The sequence below is a fragment of the Catharus ustulatus genome, chromosome 18 (genome assembly GCF_009819885.2).
Source record: "Catharus ustulatus isolate bCatUst1 chromosome 18, bCatUst1.pri.v2, whole genome shotgun sequence".
In the NCBI taxonomy this organism is placed as follows: domain Eukaryota; kingdom Metazoa; phylum Chordata; class Aves; order Passeriformes; family Turdidae; genus Catharus; species Catharus ustulatus.
Genome location: NC_046238.1, coordinates 1,126,231 through 1,145,895, shown reverse-complemented (window position 1 = coordinate 1,145,895; position 19,665 = coordinate 1,126,231). Strand labels below are relative to the sequence as shown.

General features: G+C 45.3%; 1 protein-coding gene across 2 annotated transcripts in view; it reads left to right on the top strand.

The window, feature by feature from the left end:
* The window catches only part of TMEM132C (transmembrane protein 132C), a 181,987-nt gene that overhangs the window by 34,491 nt on the left and 127,831 nt on the right, over positions 1 to 19,665 (top strand). Inside the window, exon 1 of one of the 2 annotated variants that reach the window (XM_033076159.1) lies at positions 17,054 to 17,126. The exons of the other annotated variant lie outside the window; for it this stretch is intronic. The gene's annotated coding sequence lies outside the window, so the exon portion shown is untranslated. Of the gene's footprint in view, positions 1 to 17,053; positions 17,127 to 19,665 lie in introns of those variants that run through there. 2 annotated transcript variants of the gene reach the window in all.

The window sequence follows — 19,665 nt, the reverse complement described above, 5'->3', positions numbered from 1 at the left end:
TCCCAAGGATGAAATCAAGTAATTGCTTTATCTCTTTCTTTCCAGACATCCAGAGAGACACTGAAAGGAAAAACTAAAAGTAAAGGAAGGAGTGGAGCCGAGTGGATCTGGGGAGGGTGGATGTGTTAAATTTGCAGGGAAAGCATCACAGACAGGGGACATTCTGTGCAGCCCCCAAAGCATCCAGCACCCAGCCTGCAGTGGGTCCCAGGCACCTTACTGCAGGGAAAATAAGGACACAAAGGACAAAAAGCTTGATCTGAGCTTTGTTTTTTAAAGCAGCTTGTAATCAATTAACTGCCATGAATAATTGTGTTCAGCAGTTAACTGTCCTCATGTCTCTAAGTGCTCTGAGATAGATCCCAATATTGCCCAGACCCTGAACTGTTGCAGTAGGGATTTAGTGATTTTTATAATTTGAGAGATTTGCAGAAAGCAGAAAGACAAAAAATCTAGAGGAGGGAAGGGTTGGGCACTATTTTTAAATGAGCTATTGAGCCTGCATAACAACATGACCATTTTACAGTCACATTCTGTTGCAGCCAGTTTTTCATACTTTGCAATAGGTTGGGATCTGTTTATTGCTACTGGAGGGCTTTTTTTTTTTCCCCTCAGCTTTTTCTCATGTAGATGGTTTTATGCTTCTCTTCTAGGTTAGGAACAAGAAATGCAAATTTTTTTACCAGACTTGAATAACCAAGCTGTTTCCAAGGAAAAAAGTTTCAGGCTTGGATGTTAGGTTCTGGGTGAGGAATTTATGGTATTTTTGAGCTCACTTTGTGTAAACCAGTAAATGAATAGTGATACAGAAAACTTAAGGCTAGTAATAAAAAGGCTAAAAAACCTATCAGGTTCTTTATTTATGGCAAGGAGGCTTCTGGCTTGTTGCTTGTTCAGTTTGTGGGCAAACTATTGACATCAACTTCCAGCAGCAAAATGAGGAGTTTACACTCCAGACTGCATTTTGCTTTAACCTCAGGGGCCAGATATTCACAAGAACTCAGCCTAAAATTCAAAAAGGAAAGAAAGGACCAGACTTCTAGAGCCCTGTAGGTTGGGTCTCAGAATTGCTGCCTCTGGGTGCTGGCTGCTCCCAGACTCCAAATGTGGTAATGCAATTCAGCCTGAAAGTCTGCCCTCTAGATGTGTTGTAGCTTTAATTTTGGCCCCTGAGAAGGCCAATTAACTCATAGAGACCTAATGACAGCTCATCTGCACTTTAATTAACTGGGGCTATGATCACATTCAGTACAGGAGCCACACAAAAATGCCACTCACATTTCACTTTAAGTGTTCTGTGTCAGACACCATCACCCAGGAATGAACTGCTGCTATTAAATTTCATAAACAATCATTTGAAATAAAGAGTTGTCACAGGAACAGACTTAAGCAGCATCTTAATGTTGTATCAAAGGCAGTGCTGTGCTGGGAATTAGAGAACTCCCCTCCAGTCAGGAAGGAAAGGTCACCAGGTCTGGGTCACACTCACCTGAGTGGCCAGGTATTGCCTGGGTGTGATTTATCTCTTCCTTCTGGAAGTCACAGATGTGGTTTGGGAGATGATGAGGCCACCAGCCCTGTGTTGGCATCTGCCCTGCAAACCCCAAAGTGTGAGTGCCAGTCCTGCTGGCTGGGAGCTGCCTCTCCACTGCAGGAATTGTGGCAGCAGAGCAGAAATCAATTCAAAGCTGTCACTGCCGTGGCCAAAGGGGGAGAATATTCACATTTTGTTTCTCATATCCACTTTGTGAATGTTTGTGTGTGATGTGGCTGGGGGGTCTGAGTGCTACAAGCACTCACTAACTGATTTTAGAGGCTGAAACAGCATCCAGCTTTTCCCTGGTGTCCTGTGTTCTGCTGCAAACCTCCCTGTGCAGGGCTCTGCCAGCACGTGGGGACTCTGTGCAAATGCTGCTGTTAGAAATGAGGAGCAGAGAGTCTGAGGAATGGAGGGAAACTCAAACTGCCTTGAGGAAATGAAAGGGTTCCTGCTCAGTGCAGAGCTGGGGAGGTTGTGACCCTCCCAAAAATGAGATTCACAACATCCCCTCCTGTGAGTATAGATGGGAACTGACTCGGGCTCCTGCTTGGGTTAAATGTATTGGGAACCATGGGATTTTGGGGAATCTTGTTTGGGTGAATCAGCTCAGAATGAAATGTGAAATGCACTGCTTGAGGAATGTGCAGTTCTCTCAAACTGAGTAATCAGGGCAGGGAAATGGTGACATTTAACCTGTGCCTATATGAACTGCTGTCACAGCTCATGTGGCATCATTATCCTCTGCAGAAATAGAGAAATAGATTCTAACAGTTAATGGGTGTTCAGTTCTTTGTGGATATAATAGTAATTTTCAACAAAACAAATATTTTAAGCTCTCCATCCGTTTTGAAGTTGCCAGGCAGAGTTCTCCAGTTCTGATCAGTTCAGTAGGAATAGTTCTGTCTGCACCAAGGCCAGACCAGGCTCAGTCTCCACCTTGGAGCAAGTTCATGGATTCTGAGAGGAGCTGCCAACGCCACCTAGAGTTGAGGCTGCCTGGGATTTCTCATTATTTATAGGGATTATTGTAAGGAGATAACACCTATATCTCAGCACTTCTGGCAGAAATACTCTAAAAGAAAGAAGCAAGTATTATCCACTAGCAGAGTGCCTTTTCCAGCCTCACACTGAAAAAGGAGAGATGTGCTGCAAGCTCCTTCTCTTCACTCAGGGGGCTGTGTTTCATTTTTCCTTAAGTAATTTTGCTTCTTGAATCCTTTTCCTTTGCTCTTGAGTGCCAGGTCTGTAAGGTCTGACACACCCAGTAATCCCCCTCATACCTGCAGTTACAGAACCTGGAGAAATCCAAACCTGCCATGGAAACAGGCTGGTTTAATCAGGATTTTTATCAACTGCTTTGCCTGGCTCCCCCAAGTGTTTCAGGATGCTTTCATAGTAGGTACCAGGGAGTTCTGGGAGGTGGAAATGAGGATTTCTGTGTGAAATGTGGGATTTGAGGGGGGTTAGAAGGAAAGAGAACTGGGTGAATTGTTTCAATCCCATGATTTCCTGCAGAGAATGGCTGGTTTTTGGTTGGGGAGTTCTGAGGGGCTGAAGGAATGGTCTCAGATCCCTTCCCTGCTGCAGTGGGAGTGGAGCTGGATGGGCAGGGTGAGGAGCTCATGGCAGCAGAAAATTCTTCTTTGCTCCCTGTCATCCATTAAGGTTTCATCCTGCTTTATGTGAGGGATGTGATCCTGAGTGCAGGTAGTTACTTCTTCAATGAGGCTGAAAACCACCAGCATTTATTATTTTATTGCATAATCTAGAGACTAGGAATCAAATCTAGGTGTGCCAACCTCTATCTTATTCTCTGCCCATTAGCCCCTGCTCACCTTTTGAGATTTGTTTTAATTGGCAGCATTTCTAATGAGAAATGCAGCTCTAAAAGCCAAAAGGACATTTGTCTTGTTTAGTTCTTGAGGTGCTTTATTGTGAGGCTCCTTATGGTTCAGTTGAAGCTTTTTGAGTTGGGGACAGTGGTGAGGCTGGAAGGAAATGAATGGAAAATGCAGAACAGAAGGAGATTTAACAGGACAAAGTTGTTCATGTGGTTATTTGGCAGTTATGGGAATGAAATGTGCCCAGGAAGTTCCCTGACTGTGTCCTACCATTGATTCCCACCAACATAAAATACTAATATTCCATCAGTGAGGTTTATTTATGCTCTTGTTGTAATAACCTGAAAAATGCTATGAAAAATCCTTTATTTACATTCATAATGCCACTAATATTTCCTGGATCTGGTGCAGTTATTGCTTTTTGCTGCTTAAGGAGATATGGTAATTCAAGTATATGAGCTTGAAGGAAAATGGGGAGAGGTGTTTCTCTGAAAGGAAATTAAGTTAAAACTCCTAGGAAATATTTCTAGATTGAAATATCTCCAGCAGAGATTTGCCAGTGAGTGTGCAGTGGGTCTGTTCCTAGATCTGAGGGCTTTGCTGTGCCCAGATGGATGGGATGGCCAGGGAGGATGGGTCAGAGCTCACAGAAAACAGAATCCACTGCAAGTTCTTTAATTAATCTTCTAGGAGCAGCCTGTGTGGGTTTGTAGGGTGAGATGGGCTGAGAACAGGACTCAGCCCCTCCTTGGGTTTGCTCTGATTTTTAACAACAATAAATTTAAATTTAATTAAATTTAATAATAAATTCTGTTGGGTAGAGCATTCAGCATTCACAGCTTTCACACTGAAAACACCATCACCAGTCCTGTGAGAGCCTCTAAAGCCTTGAAATGCAAGGTAAGGCTGGTGTGGTTGTGAAATGCTGAGCAGTAAATATCCTGCTTGTTTGCCTCTACTTAAAATTGAATCTAGGAGGATTTACGTGCAAATTCTATCAGGTACCAATCTTTGTTCAGCCTTTGCTATGTGCTTTGTTTTGTTTTTTTTTTTTTCCCTCGTTAATTTAAAAGCATTTGGGAAAGGAAAAGAGCCAGTGTTTTCTAATTGGCTAACATAAAGTGAAATTGCTAAATCCATATGTAGGCACCAGACTGTGCTTTGTTTCTTAATGGGGCTAATTTTGCTGAGACCTGAGGGACCTGAGCATCACAAATCAGGTTGCCTGTGCAGGTATCTCAGTTTTGGAGGCTGTTTCAGTTCTCAGCTGTAGGGGCAGGACTGACATCTGCATGCTTGGGGAAAACATTTGAATTGCTGCTGGAATCCAGATTATTTTTTTATTATAAGAGTATGTAGATTTATATATTGGAAATTTTAATTTATCTTGCCCAGATTTTCAGCAGTAAGAAAGCCAGGAGGAATGAGCCCATTGCTGTGACTGAGTTGCTAGCATGCCCTTGTTTTTAAGAGGGGTTGGACTTCCTTTGCCTTCTGTAAATATTATTGAAAATGAAATTTCTCAGTTCTTCTCAATTACACTGGTATCAAATATCTAACAAATCTTTGTGTCCTCTACCACACCTGTATTATTGCTGATGTCTCTTATGTGCAACTGTGAACAAATGAAAATATGTTTAAATATACATTTTCCCATTGCTTGAGTCAACCATTAATATGTTGATATACCTTAATATATTTTGGATTTATAGTTTGAATAATATCACTCTCCATTACATAATCACCCTTCAAAGACCCCAAGCCATTTTTTGAGCTCCAGTTAAAGCCCCAGGCATTTCATTCTGCAGGAGAACTTTTAGTTTTTACTTCAGCTTCTGCCCACATAGAAATGAGTGGCCTGAGGTAACCCAGCATCCCTGGGAGAATTACAGATCTGCTGCCTCTATTGTGGGATTACCTTATTTTGGATAACAAACTTCCATCTGAATTCAGAGTTTTATCATCTTGGTGTAATGAGGAGCTGTATGGTTTATTCTCGACCAGTTGGTCTGAAATACTCTGGTTTTTATCACCACTGCTTCCACAAAGGATCCCTTAGCTCTTGATCTCTGCAGGTTTCTGACCTGCAGTTTTGGGACAGACAGTGCATTTAGAGTAGTTAAAAATTTATTCCAGCTCTTTAGCATTTGAAAGATCTGTGTCCTGTGTGAATATTTGGTATTAGCTCCCCTCTAGATATCAGCATGGGGACTCTGAGAGCAGCAGAGCTGACAAAAGCCCCTTGGAGCAGCAGGGTTTTGGCAGCTGTGAGCTCCTCGTGCCTGCTGCTGTGTTGGGGGAGGCTGAGCAGCAAGGCACCAACCTGGCTGGAATAGATTTGCTCTTTACCTGTGGATTAAATGAGAACAGATTTTTGGCTCCGAGCATCTGTGCATAAATTCCGTCTGAATAGGAGGCGAGTTACGAAATGAGATCAGCTCTGAGAAGTAATTCTAACCACAGCTAATTTTTTTTTTAAAAAAAAGGAATATAAATTGCTACCTTTTGAGCAGCCAAAGAAAATGAGGGGCTTGTGTAGGCTCTGAGATCTTGCCAGATTTTGTATTGATTGGTGTTAAGTCTGCTTTGCTTGAAAGGGTGTTTGAGAGGGGGTGTGAGCTTTCTGCATCCTCAGGAGGATGGAGGTGCCTTGGGCTGGGATGGAGCAGGTACAGAATGCTGTGTTTGATCCACATCACCAACAGCCTCCTGTCTGACCTGAGCAGCCTCTGCTGACCTTTCTGCTCCTGGAGTGGGTCTCCATCTGGAGTGGGCACTGACTGTGCTCAGAGGGGATGGGAACAATTATCAGGCTGGTGCAACTTCCACCAGTCTGGCTGGGCTGGATCTCAACCAGGAGGAGGAGAGATTCTTTTTCTTGTTTGTTTGATCTGAACCAGGAGGAGGAGAGATTCTTTTTCTTGTTTGTTTGCTGAGTGTTCTGAGCTGAAGGATGACAGCTGAGGAGAAGGGCAGAAGTAAATACTGATGGTGTGAGGAGAGAATGAAGTGAACCAAGGTGTGACAAACAGTGCTGTGCCATTGGGGACAGTGCTTGCTGTGCCAGAGAATCCTGCCCTGTGCTCCATGGGAGCTGTGGCCATGGGAGATGCCCTGGGCAGCTTTCCCAAAGTGCTGTGTACACTGCTGGGGCCGCTTCAAAGCAGTGCTCTGAGCCCAGCTCTGTGAGCCCAGGCAGGCATGCAGACCTAAAGCACACACAGAGCCTCTGAAACTGCTGCACAGGGCTCCCACAGGGCTCCTACAGCTCTCCCTGCTGCAGGAATTCAGTTCTCTGGGATCTGGGTGGTGCTGGACACATTGTTTATTCCATCTGAGTTCTGCTCTTTGGTTCCACAACAAGGAGAGCAGCACACCTCTGCCTCCCAGGAGCTGCAAGGCTCTGTGGCTGATCACTGCAGCCACAAAGGGCTGCCATGGCCTGCCAGGGTGTTTATCCCGAGTCAGGACTAGGGTTCAGAGGGACTGTGTGATCTGCAGTGCCTCTGCTTGAGCTGGTTCTAATTAGTCATTTTTATGAGCTCCAGAGTCAGACAAAAATGAGGAGCCCTCCCCTTGTGTAGTTTCCTGTTTGCTGGGTGCATGTAAAAGAGATCTGGCCCTGATGGATGTTAATAATGAGCTGATAATGTAAGCCAGCTGAGAGATGTGGAGTTAGTCTGGGCTGCTGCCAAGCAGGAGGTGAAAGTTCAGGAACTGACTCATGTTGCCAAGACCTGGTCCTGTGGAGAAGGTCTGCTCATTAATAGATTGAGTTTCTCATTAGGGCTACAGAGCATATGCTTACAGCTTTTGGGTTTCAGGCTGAAACCCAATCCCAGTAAAACCCTGCTGAACAGAGAGGCAGATTTACTGGTAAATAAAGGATTAAAGGAACACTTGGCAGGGCTGTTGGACTGGAAACCTGACTGGCCTTTGAAGATTTCTCCATATTGTAGGTCCTCCCTTTAAATTCATACCAAGAAGAGATGTGTTCTGCTCTTTACCATGCAGCCCAGGAGCTTTCCATATCCAGCAAGGGTGGAAGATGCTTCTATCTGTCTCTAAATCAGTGCATGATATTGCCTTTAAAGTAAAACATCCCCAATGAGGAGCCTGGTGCAAGCAAGGCTTCCCTCCCACAGCCCCTCACTTGGAGGCCTTGTCTGCACAGAGAACAAGACTCTGCATTAGTTTTCAGAGCAAGCAGCTCAGCATTTACAGCATCTCTAAAACTACTCTTGTTCTCTTTGGTTTTTTGAATGAGTCTCCAGCAAACAGGCACAACTGCCTGCTTGGGTTACAGCCTGTGACGTTCCTTACAGCTGGCCATGAATGGAGTTCATACTTGGCTGAACAGCTTTAGCAAACTGAAATGCAGACAGGTTTAAATAGACTCATAAAGGGGAAAAAAAATAAATATATAGCAGTCCAAAAGCCCTACAGCTGACAAGAGTGTTAATACAGTACTTTGGGAATTCTGGGTGGCATTAGCTTTGTGTTTCTTTACTGGGGGAAAAATGATCCCTGTTAAAGTTTTGGTTCTTGAGTGGGGGTGATGTAATGGATCTTGTACCACTCTGCCTTGGCTGGCAGGGGCTACCTGGGGAGACATGGAGCCAAAAGGAGCTGCAGGATCAGCCTTGGAGGCTGGTCAGGATGGTCAGAGTTTCCTTTTCTTTTCATGAATTGGAGTCATTGCTTTGTTAGCTAATGAAGGAGCCAGAAGTGGAGACAGCCGTGTATTTTATGGAGCCCCTGTTCCAGCAGAAGGGTTTCCTTTGTTTCTGCCTGCCCAGGAACCACTGGCATCTTTAATCATTGCTGCAATCCCATTGTCTGGATCCAGGAGCCGTGCTGGACCACAGGCTGTACTGCAGCCACGTCTGACACCACGAAAGTCACAGCAGGGAGGAGGTTACAACTCCTGCCTTGCTCAGATGTGAGCAGCCAGAGCCACTTCAGAGCTGGATTTACAGTTTATTTACAGAAATGAGCTCAGTTGTGAGTGTGTGCACATATTTTATGTGTGCTTGTGCACGGAGCACACTATTGCTGTTACACAAAGCAATGTATTTTGTGTTAGTTCTTTTATGTGATAAGAATGAGCAGAATCTTTTTTTTCTGCCTCCAAAACCTCTGTTGAATGTCACAGACCAAGATGTGGTGGTGGAGTCCACCAGGAGCTAAAATCCACATCAGTGATGGAATTCCTGCAGCAGAGAGGCTTTCCTGAGAGGAGGGAGGATCATCCCTGCCTGGGGATGGGCAGCTGGGCTCCAGCTTGGCTCAGTATGGATCTCTCAGGGGTTTGTGTCACCAGAGCACTGCCACAGCTCTGCCCTGGGCAGAGTCCCAGCCAGGTGACAGTGGGGACAGCCAGGCTCTTCCAGCCTCCTCAGCCTTGCTGTGCCAGCACCTCCCTGCCAGTGGAGCCCAGAACTCCTGATGAAATCAGCTTTTATCAGCTGCCACCCCATCCCCTGCTGCAGGCTGTGTCACCAGAGCTGCTGTGGCTGCTGCAGCAGAGCCAGCAGGGTGTGAGTGGACAGCAGATGTTGGATTGAGACATCTCTGGCCAGACACATCCGTCCCTTGGAGGGCAGATAAAAACACTCCTAATGCTTAATAACATAAATTTGGAGGAGCTCTTATGTAAACATATTCAGTGAGCCCTTATTAATTTCCCTTAGGAGCCAGGCTGAATGAAGATGAGTTTCAAAGAAAGGAAGAAATTAAATTTCATGTTAAGGACTGCACATGTTGGAAAAAATTGTAGGAGGCACTGTGTGTTTTTAGCTGAGTGAATTAGGGATCTGTGGCAGGGACGTGGGGGAGGAGGAAGGTTTGGGAGTTATATTAGGAGAGGATAAAAATAGTGCTTGCAAAATATATAGCAGGGCTCCATTGCATTGATTTGCAGGGAGCTCTCAGAGATTCTGGAGCACAGCAGCACTTTAGGAGCACGACACATTCAACCTCTTTAAAAGATGGTGTGTCATTTGCTCTGCGCAGTTTTGTGGTGCTCAGCATAACAAACTGGCATCCATCATTGTCATTTGCCTTTGCCAATGACTTTAGGGACACCTGGGAAGCAGCAGGGAGGCAGGATTCTGCTTTCCACCCTCTCCAGAACATTCAGAATTGCTCTGTTGTACCTCCAGAACTGCACAGGCCAACTTTGCCTGTGGCATTAATGCCCTCCCTGAAGCTGCACCAGGCTGCTGCTGTGCTTTGGACACTAACTGGATCCAGGTTCTTGTCTTCATCTTGGGCAACCATTTATTTTTGGCTTTTGAATGTGCTCCTTCTGTATAAACTTGGAAAGAAGAACCTGGTCCCATTGGTTTCTGCATCCTAATTCCAGAACTGGAATTGCCAGATGTGTTCTCCCAGACACTGTGCTCAGGTATGGCACTGATGGAGTGTTTTGGTTACAGCAAGGCATTACAGCAAATAAAAACCTTTAGAGAGCAACTTCTTGATCATCTTCTCTGCCTTGAAAACAGAATTAAAACCACGTGTTCATCATTCTCTGCTGCATTTTCCCCCTGTGATTTGGCATTCTGTCAGGTCTGCTTGTGTTCCCCTAGAAGATCCCCTCTCCTGGATCTCATTGTTCCTTTTGTAGTTTTGCCTGTCCCCTTCTCACTGCCAGCACCACAGCCACTTTGCTCTCTCATTTCTTGCCCCACTCACGTTTTTGGTGCAGGTGAACTGGGTAGAGGAGGTGACAGAAGGGCTGAGGTTGGGGACTGGGGCTTCCCTCCTGCTTCTGCCCCTCAGTACCAGGGGTCACAAACAGCACCCAGGCTGCCAGGCAGAGCTGGGATGCTCCCACAGAGCTCTTGAGTCAGGACAGGATAGCTGAGAGGCAGAATTTGGGCTTTGGGAGGTGCTGCCCACCCCCAGACCCACACTGGGCTTTGCTCTCTCAGCCAAATTCAGAAGCAGCCCCTGGAGGAGCTGGGAGCACAAACCACCAGAGCTCCAGCCATGCCCTTTGATGAATCCCTGGGAAAGAAGGTGTTTAACAGATAAATTTCCGCTTGCTTTCTGTCCTGCTGCTCTTCTGGAATGATGAGCTGCTTTGTGCTCTGGGGCAAAGAATTACTTGGAGGTTAAAGGTGACCCTGAGTTCATTTCCCAAACGGGCAGGGCTGTCCCCCACCCCCCCAGCCTCACTTCTCAATTAATCTTCTCATAAATCCTCGTTGCATTTTTGAAATGGAGATGATTAGCAGGGTTGTAGTCAGGATATTGAGATATTCTGGCATGGTTTAAGTCACAGTTTGCATACAAGCAACTTTTTAATACATGGTATTAAAAATGTGTGTGCATTGCATCTGTTAGTGTTCCAAATTCCTCCATGGAGAGGAGGAGAAAGTAGAGAAGGATAAGTGGCTGCTTTATTCTTAAATTAAATTTTCATATAAATAATCAACTCTTTTTTTTTTTTTCAAAAAGCAATTAGAAAATATTTTTGGGGCTGGGTCATTGCTGGTATAGCACATTGTGATTTTTCTCTTTGATGAAACTTTATTGATTTATACCAGTGGTGAAACGTTCCTGAGAATGAAATTCTGCAACAGTAAATGCTGATCCAAGCCAGTACTTCCAGGGTCTCTTTTTCTCCACGATTTAGATGTTTTACACCAAACTTTCAGATTGCTGCAGACGCCAGGCAGCGGAGGTTGAGGCTCTGGGTTCCCACTCAGAAAAGCTGACAGACTGGAGTCTGATCTTGGCAGCGTTTGCTTCCTTGCCTTGCCAAGTCCCATCCATCACCAGTGAGGCTCTTACACCCTCTTACCTTCCTTGCTTTGGAGCTCTCACCTGCTGCACAGGCAGTGCCCCTGCCCTGTCTGCTCTCTGTGCTCAGCTGTGATAGAACTGCTGGAAAACTCAGCTGTGACAGAACCTGCTGGAAAACTCAGCTGTGATGGAACTGCTGGAAAACTCAGCTGTGATGGAACCTGCTGGAGAACTCAGCTGTGATGGAACTGCTGGAAAACTCAGCTGTGATGGAACTGCTGGAAAACTCAGCTGTGATGGAACTGCTGGAAAACTCAGCTGTGACGGAACTGCTGGAAAACTCAGCTGTGATAGAACCTGCTGGAAAACTCAGCTGTGATGGAACTGCTGGAAAACTCAGCTGTGATGGAACTGCTGGAAAACTCAGCTGTGATGGAGCTGCTGGAAAACTCAGCTGCACTGCCCAGTTCCCTTCTAGGCAGTGGGGCAATCACTGCAGCTGTGGGATGTGCAGCTGGTGAGGTGGGATGAGGGGTCTGAAGGGGTTTGTTCCCACCAGGGTCCAGGGAATGCCAGTCCTGAGATGGGATTCCCCAGATAGGAGAGTATCAAGATGTGTGCTGGAAGTTATCACAGACCCCAGGGACAGCCTGGCTCAGATCTGAGTGTCAGAATCCCCTTTTTCAGCCTTGGACTGTACCTGGTTCTTTGGGTAACATCCCCTGTGCCTGTGGAATGCAGATCACAGTGTGGGGCAATGTGAGATGAAGTTTGTGTTGCTGACTGGCTTTATTTTTAATCAGCACCTATTTACAAGAAAAAAAACTCTTTTTTCTTTCTGTATGGTAAGGGAAAAAAAATTATAATTTGTTTATTGAGTCCTCTGTGTTCTCCATCTACACTTTTGCAGCTGAAAGCTTCATCCTGCTCAGGTCTGAGCTCTTGGGTGCTCTTGGTTCTTGTTGGTTTTCCTGGCAGCGAAGAGTGCTGAACAAATTGCCCCATTCAGGCTCTAGGACCCTAATCTCTCTTTAAACAAGGAGCTGTGCAAAGCAATTCAGTGTCTAAACAGAGGAGTGAGTGCCTATCAGCATCTGACAGAGACTTGAACAGCAGAGGAAAGCTCAGAGCTATTAAAAACTAGAGGAGGAGATGCAGGGCAAGGAATTGATTCATTGCCAAGGCCAGAACTTGTTCAAATTTGTTACTTACATCTTGCATGTTCCCATTTTTATGACACTTGAGTACTTTAAAAAAAAACCCAAACCAGCTAACAGTGATATTCGTGTATTTTGATCATTATGGCACTCTGACCAAAATTTAAAATGTTGTGGAGGCTTTGGTGAGCCATCCTGTAAGGTTAAATTTGCTGCATCCCTGCAGGGAAGTCTCTTTCATTGAATTGTACTGCCATGGGAATTGTGCTCCTTCAGCTGTGTGTGCTCAGGGGAAGATAAACAGTGCAGGTCTGTGAAAAGGGACTGGTTAAGGTAGAAAATACCACATTATCTACTTGTCCCCACTCTGTGACTGCCACTGGGTTATTTTTGCCAGCTCTAAAGGCCAGACAAACCTCCCAGACAGAATGTTTTACTTGGTGCTTTGTGTGATGAACTCGCCGTGGTTCTGACTCACAAATCAAACTGAGGGACAGCTTCTCTCATTCCATCACCCCAGAGCTGCCCAGCTTTCCTGTGTGTCCTAGTCTGGAGGACAGGTGTCTGCTGAGAAAGGCAGGAACTTCTCTTTGAAATGCAGAATGGAAACCCCCTCCCTCCAAATTATTATAATTTTGAAATCAAGGGGCTCTCAGGCAAAGATATGGGAATTAGGAATAACAGTTCTTTACTAGGGAAATTAAAATAGAAATACAGCACTACAAAGAACAAACCCCAAACCCTGACACAGTCAGAGTACAACCTGACACCTGTCAGGCAGGGTGTTGGCAGCAGTCCCATTCCATGGTGGCTGCATCCTCCTGCAGTGACAGATGTGGCTCAGTTGGAGCAGTGCTCCTGTACAAGGTGCAGTTTCCCTCCGCAGCTCCAGTGGGGATGTGGAGAAATCCGGTTTTCCTCTGGAGTCCAGTGGAGAAAGGGGCTCCCTTAGTGTCCCAAAACCTCTGTTTTATCTTGGTAAGAAATGTTGGGCTCTTCCCCCTGGCTGGAGCAACTCCCAATGGGATGCAGTAATTTTATCAGTCCCACAGTGGGACTCAATGGCCATGAGCAGAAAATGACTGGCGGGAGGAAGGATGGGTTGTGAGAAGATAAAGAACAATGCCCCAGCTGGTTTATAAACCATGGCCATTAACAGGAGATATCCCATGGAGATAAAGAACAATGCCATGCCTGGTTTCAATGGATGCCCATTAGCAGAATATCTCCCACAGAGATCAGGATCACTGCCCCACCCTCAACAGATGGTGATAGAACAGAAACCTTTTATCACACTCTGTATTGTAACCCAAGACACTGTGGCTGCCAGATGTTTTTGGTGGAGCTGGCACTGAACTGTGGTGTCCCAAATCCTGCAGTTCTCTCAGCTGGCAGCAGGAAGGGCTGAGGTGCTCTGTGCTGTGTGCCTGCAGTGCTGACAGAGGATGGGTGCAGAACCTGTGGAGTTGGCCACAAAGGGCAGCCTGTGACATTCTGCCCACCGTGTGCTGCTCACAGGACACTGACATTTACAGCCCTGCCCAGCACAAAACCTGAATAGTGTCTGTATAGAAGTTTTCCAACCCTTTTCTCATAACAAAGGCTTTCATTAGTGGAAATTCGAGTTGCAGGTATTTATCTTTGATTCCACACAGCAAACTCAGTTAAATAGGTCAGATGGCAGCAGAGACAACTGGGGATGTCAGCCCTGGGAAGGGAGTGACTGTGGAAATCTTCACTGACCTTTGCATGTACACTGTTGTTTTACAGACTCTTAAGGTCATCAAGCAGTCTGAGGAAACCATTTATAGATTTCAGTCCTGAATGTCAGGCAGTCTTTGGCTAACGCTGCTCTGTGAATAGAGGGGCAGAGAGGAGATAGACCTGTAATAAAAGGATATTTTGGTATTTTGCAGCCAGAGGGTGAGATGTACAGCGCTGCACAAAGCACGGGAGGCTGTTATTAAAATACTGGAAATGCATTGTGCTTTTTTTCTGGGAGCTCTGTGTTTCCAAATTAGACTTGAAAGCTTCTCTTTGCTCTTGTGAAAGGGCTGTGCCTCACCAGCAGCTATTTGTGTTTATACACGTGTCTGTTGTGCTGGTAATCCTGAGGAAAATGGAACAACCTGACAGATGTTGGATGAGGCTTTGGGATGCAGAGGTCTAATCCTGGCTTCTGATGGATGCCACTAAAGGAGTTTTCCATGTGATTAAAGCCACAGCTCTGATGGTCTGCAGGGCACTCTGACCACCCTTGTCATTCTGGGTGAGTTCCTGCTATGAGCTCTAGCATCTGATCATGCTCTGTTCCAGCATCTGATCATGCTCTGTTCCAGCATCTGATCATGCTCTGTTCCAGCATCTGATCGTGCTCTGTTGCAAATATTTTTTTATCCACTTTGAATTCCCATAATTTTTGGTGACCATGCTGTTTTTGTGTTTTCAGGGAGTGCAGAGGCTCCTGGTGTACTTTGTTCAGCCCTTGCTTTAGGTGCTTGTCGTGTTCTGACAGCTCTGAAATGCCACTGCTCTGCCTCTGCTGCAGAACAATGGAGCAAGTGTTCACTTCTGTGCCAAACCCAGCATTGTCTGCAGAACTTCAGGGAAGGTTTGATCTCTGGTGATATACAATGGATAAATTCATTAAGGATATACTGTCAAAATGTGAGAGGAGTCTATTTAATAGAATATTACTGCAGTTTTTCATTTAACAATATACTGAATGGATGAAGTTAATCTCTCCCACTGAAATAAAATAGGAAATTTGTTCACTATAACTGATTATAATATCTCCCAACAATCTTTGCAATGTTTAATTGCACTCTGATTTAGGCTAAATAAGACCGTGTCTGTGTTTAAAATATATCTGTTTGTTACCAGACTCTGTACTCCCATATATGTGAATTGAAATATCCCATCCCAGCTCAGTCTGCAAAACCCTGCAGGTCCAAACCTATCCTTGGACTTCAGCTTTCAGTTTAGGGAACTCTGGATTAAAAATGAACTGCTAAAATAATTGTGTTAGCTTTAATTTTGTTTGATGAAATTGCCCTCACCAGGTGCTCACAGAATATTTGAGAGTAGGCTGCAATTTCCCCTCAGATGTTTGCTCTGTGGATTTCTGTGCCAGGTTTATTCTCAGCTTCACAAATTGGTCATCATTAACATTTGACACTTGACATTGCCTGTGTGCAATTAGTCCAAGAGTGTCTCTGGTCCCTCAGAGGGTGGAGGAGCAGATCTGGTGGGCACTCATGAGGAACAGGAACTGCTGCAGCTCCCCTGCCATCCTGCTGGTTTTTGGAATGGTCAAGAACTGCAGTTTTTAAGCCAGAAGGGAATATGAGGCTCCAGTTATCCCTGCAACTTGTGCTGAGGAAATTGTGATTTTCAGGGGGGGATCCAGCCTGGATGTGAAGACAAGGATGAGCCATTGCTCCCTTTGTTGCAGTATTTAATCAGCCTCAAAATCTGTTCCATATCCTGAATTCGAGCTTGCTTGGTTTAAGATTCCATTCAGCCTTTCCATCAGCAAAATTTCATTTTTCTGGATGTTAAGAAAAGGGAACTTGGAGGGGATGAGAGTACAGCTGAGGTCATTCTGAGGTCTGAGTGAATGTGTTTGCTGAGCTCTAGTTCTGAGCAAAATATTGCTGCAAAGGTTTTGTGCACTGTGAAGTCACTAAATGTGACTGAATGTGGTGCTGGCACAGAAAATTAAGGGAAAATGAAGCAGCAAACATAGCTGTTGACATTTTGTGGTGAAGGAAACATCTGTGCTGATTGAAGTGAGTCTTCCCTGCTTCCATTCTTTCCCTGCTCTGTAGCTCCTGAGCTGGAATATGTGATAGAGCAGGACAGGTTGTAGTGGAAGATGGGGTCAGAAGAGAATTCAAGGATGGGGATTTTGTCAGGGCAGGGTTTGTGTGGGGATGTTTGCTCATCTGGGGGCAGGGGCAGGTGGGGATGGGTGTCCATGGGAGGAACAGGGGTGATCTTTGTCAGCATTTGCAGGATTTGGGTAATGGGAGTGCTGTGAATATCAGTGGGGTTTGTTCCTTAAAACTCTGGTGGCATGGAAGTGGAAGAAAAATAAAAGTCAGTGTGGTGCAGCATTCAATTACAGCCAGGTTCAGGAATGGAGGAGAGGTAGTGGTGAAGTGTTGGAAAAAGGAGGGAGAAGATCCTGCCTTACAAAATTCTGGGTGGGAGATTCATCTGTGCTGCAGGAGTCACACAGCAATCTGCATTCTCTGTTTTATCTCCTGCAAGGGGCAATTGGAAATGTGCCTCTGGGGCCAGGCAAAGTGCAGGGGAGGCTCCTCAATCCCCCTTTGCATGGGCTGCTGTCCTCTGCTCCTCCCTGGCAGATGGTGGCCTTGGAGGCTCAGGGGCTCAGCAAACATCAGGCACTGAGGATCTGTGGCCATGGGCCAGTGCTCTCCCACCCACGAGCTAAACCCTTAATTCCCTGCCCAAAAGAAAGTCACTTCAAACCAGCCTCATAAAAGAACAGCTCCAAGATATTAAACTTTTATGACTGTTGCAGTGAATCCAGCACCCAGGGCTCCAGCTCCATGTGAAATACCCCGAAAGAAAATTCCTCTTATGCTGGAATCCAAGAAATAACAATAATACAGATCAGAAGTCGCTGTTTCCCATCCAATGAGCTCACTGGGTTGCAGGAATTTGAGCTGCTCTGCCACACTGGAGCCAGTGATGTGCTTAGCAGATGCCTGCTTGGGTTCAGATGAAGTGCTGCAGAGGCATATGATGCCAGAAGAAGGATTAAAAAGTCACCAGGCTGTTACAAAGAAGAAGTAATTACTTGTAAGCCTTCACTTTTGTTCTTGGCTAATGCTGGTTTTGTTTGATGGTTGTTAACCTCTTCCATGCAGGACTTCATTTCTGGGCTGCTGTAATTCCTGATGGATGATGGAAAGGGATAAAGCATTTTAAAATGCAAAAATCTGTTCCAGAGCACCTGAAGGCATTGGTATGCAGAGCTGCTTTTTTAAAAATTGGTTTTTCAGGTAGATAAAGTAAACACTGCTTAATGGTTATTTAAAATAATAACTTGTGATGTGAAACTCGGGAAGACCCATGGCATTTTGTTTAAATAGATTCTCTGATAAATTAAAGAACTTTGAAACTGAGCTGATCAAGCATACAGAAATGTTCTCTGGAAATGTTGGTAATTAATTATACCAGGATGTGGAAGTTATTGGGCAGAGAGGAGGAGAATAGAACAAATCCCTTAAGTGATGGCCTGCAGTTGCTGATGCATGGTGTTGGGATTCTAAAAATAAAATGGACAATTTTAACTACCAGTTTTATCAGTAAAAGGCTTAAAGTGCTTAAATAAATTGTCTAAAGTACAGCCTTCAGTATAGAAATATAGGAATCCATTATGTATGGTATGAAAGTGGGTGGAAATCTTCAGACTGCAATAAAAAAAAAGTGAAACCTCTTTTTCTTTTTGCTGTCAGTCTGGCCACATGGGTTTTGCTGTTTGTGCTCAGTTTATTAAGGCAGAAGTTGCATGACTGTTTTTCTTAATATTGGGCCAAGTCCTGCATACCTCATGCATGTGATTAACCCAGGATAAATGAAGTGCCTGCAAAAATGAGCCCACTGTCTGTCTGAGGATAATGTGCTGCAGCAGAAGTCCTGGGAATTGCACAGAAACAGCTGCAAAGTCTCAGGCTTAGATCCTGACCAACAACCCTCTGAAATCACAGGACTTCACTTGTCTCTGTAGCCTGCTGAGTTTATTTGTGATTTGTGTGGCTCTGCTGAAGGCAGAGCAGTGGGGCTGTGTCTGGAGAACCCCTGCTCATGCAATCACTGCAGCAAAACTCTTAAATGTGTGCTGAAATCAATCCAGGGGGTTTTGTGCTTCCCTTAACCACAGCCCTGTGGTGCCAGGCTGAGCAGCAGGACACCTAAGGAAGGAATTCTCATCAGTCACCAAGTCAGAGTCAGTAGCCAAACTGGCCACCAAGAAATTCCTGTCTGGCAGTGCAGGTGTTTTAATTTGAATGAATGTTGGCATCTGTCAGTGGTTGCTTTTTGCAGGGGGCTGAGCAGATCCCAGCAGGCTCAGCCAGGGCTTGGAGAGGATCCTCCATCAATGATCCAAATTCTTGATCTGCTGCTGGACCAGAGAAATCTGTAGGTTTTCCTCTTTCCTTTGAAGGTCCATGGTCCAAATTTCATCTTCCTTGTGATCCTTTTGGAAGTGTCAGAGCACTTTGGGATGGAAGCCTGGCAGGCTCAGTAAGGGGAATCAATCACTCAGGAGGTGGCATTTGTAACATCTCCTTCAGCAGAATTAAACCTGTGCCAAGGGTCAGACCTTGCAGGGCTGGAGCAGGGGGCTAAACCAGTGTTTTATGTTTTAAATGGGACTCAGCCTGACAGAGAGAGTGTTGTGCTGATAATTCACAGCTGCTTTTCCTATTTTTACCTTGTTTTGTTTAAATTTCTGTCCAGTCATGGCAGTTTGCTCGGTTTTGAGAACAGTTCCTATCACCCAGCGGTTGTGCATGAATTAAACATGAGTGAACCCATCTTAATTCCTTATTTCAAATTTATGGCTGCTGTCCTTTGAGAGTTCTGACTTTTCCCTCCTCTACATTTGTCTCCTCTTGCCTTGATTCCCTCACACCTGCCTTGCAGAGCTCTCCCTTCCCTGCACTCTGGCACTGCACCCTCCCCAGGGCTGCAGTGGGGGTGGCTGTCAGCAGCCACTTGGTGGCATGGCAGGAATCGATTGTTTATTCATTGCTTGAGAACATTCCATTAAATTTGACTGCACAACGAGCAGGTTAGCAGGCAGACATGGCAGGGCAGCAAATGTGGTTTGCAGAGACCCCCAGGGTGCAGCCCTTTGTGAGGGAGGTGGTGGGACAGAGTCCCTGTGGGGTGTTCTGAGTTCCAGGTGAATCTGTGCACTCTGTGCTGTCCTTCTGGTTACCTTTATTCTTTAAATAGCTGAACCTACACAGACCCTCAACTCCTGGCTCTGATGGGATTTCCTGGAACTGAGGGCAAGCTCTGTTTTTTCCATACCCAAGAAGTCCAGCACTGGATTTCTTTCCCTTCTGTACTTACAACCAATCCCTTCAGTGAATTAAGAGGAGTTCTATGTGTGACATAATCAAGATGTATTTTAACTCTTCTCCACTTTTCTCTACCTTAATTTAGAAAACACATTTTGCCTTTCAGTGATGTGCTGTTAATCTTAACAGGAAAACATTTAGGTCAAAAGGGATCTGATGTTCAGCTGAAACTTGAAATTCACCAGCATGTGCTCATACTCTCTCATGTATTAAGACTTGTTGAAATACTTCTGATTGTGATGCCC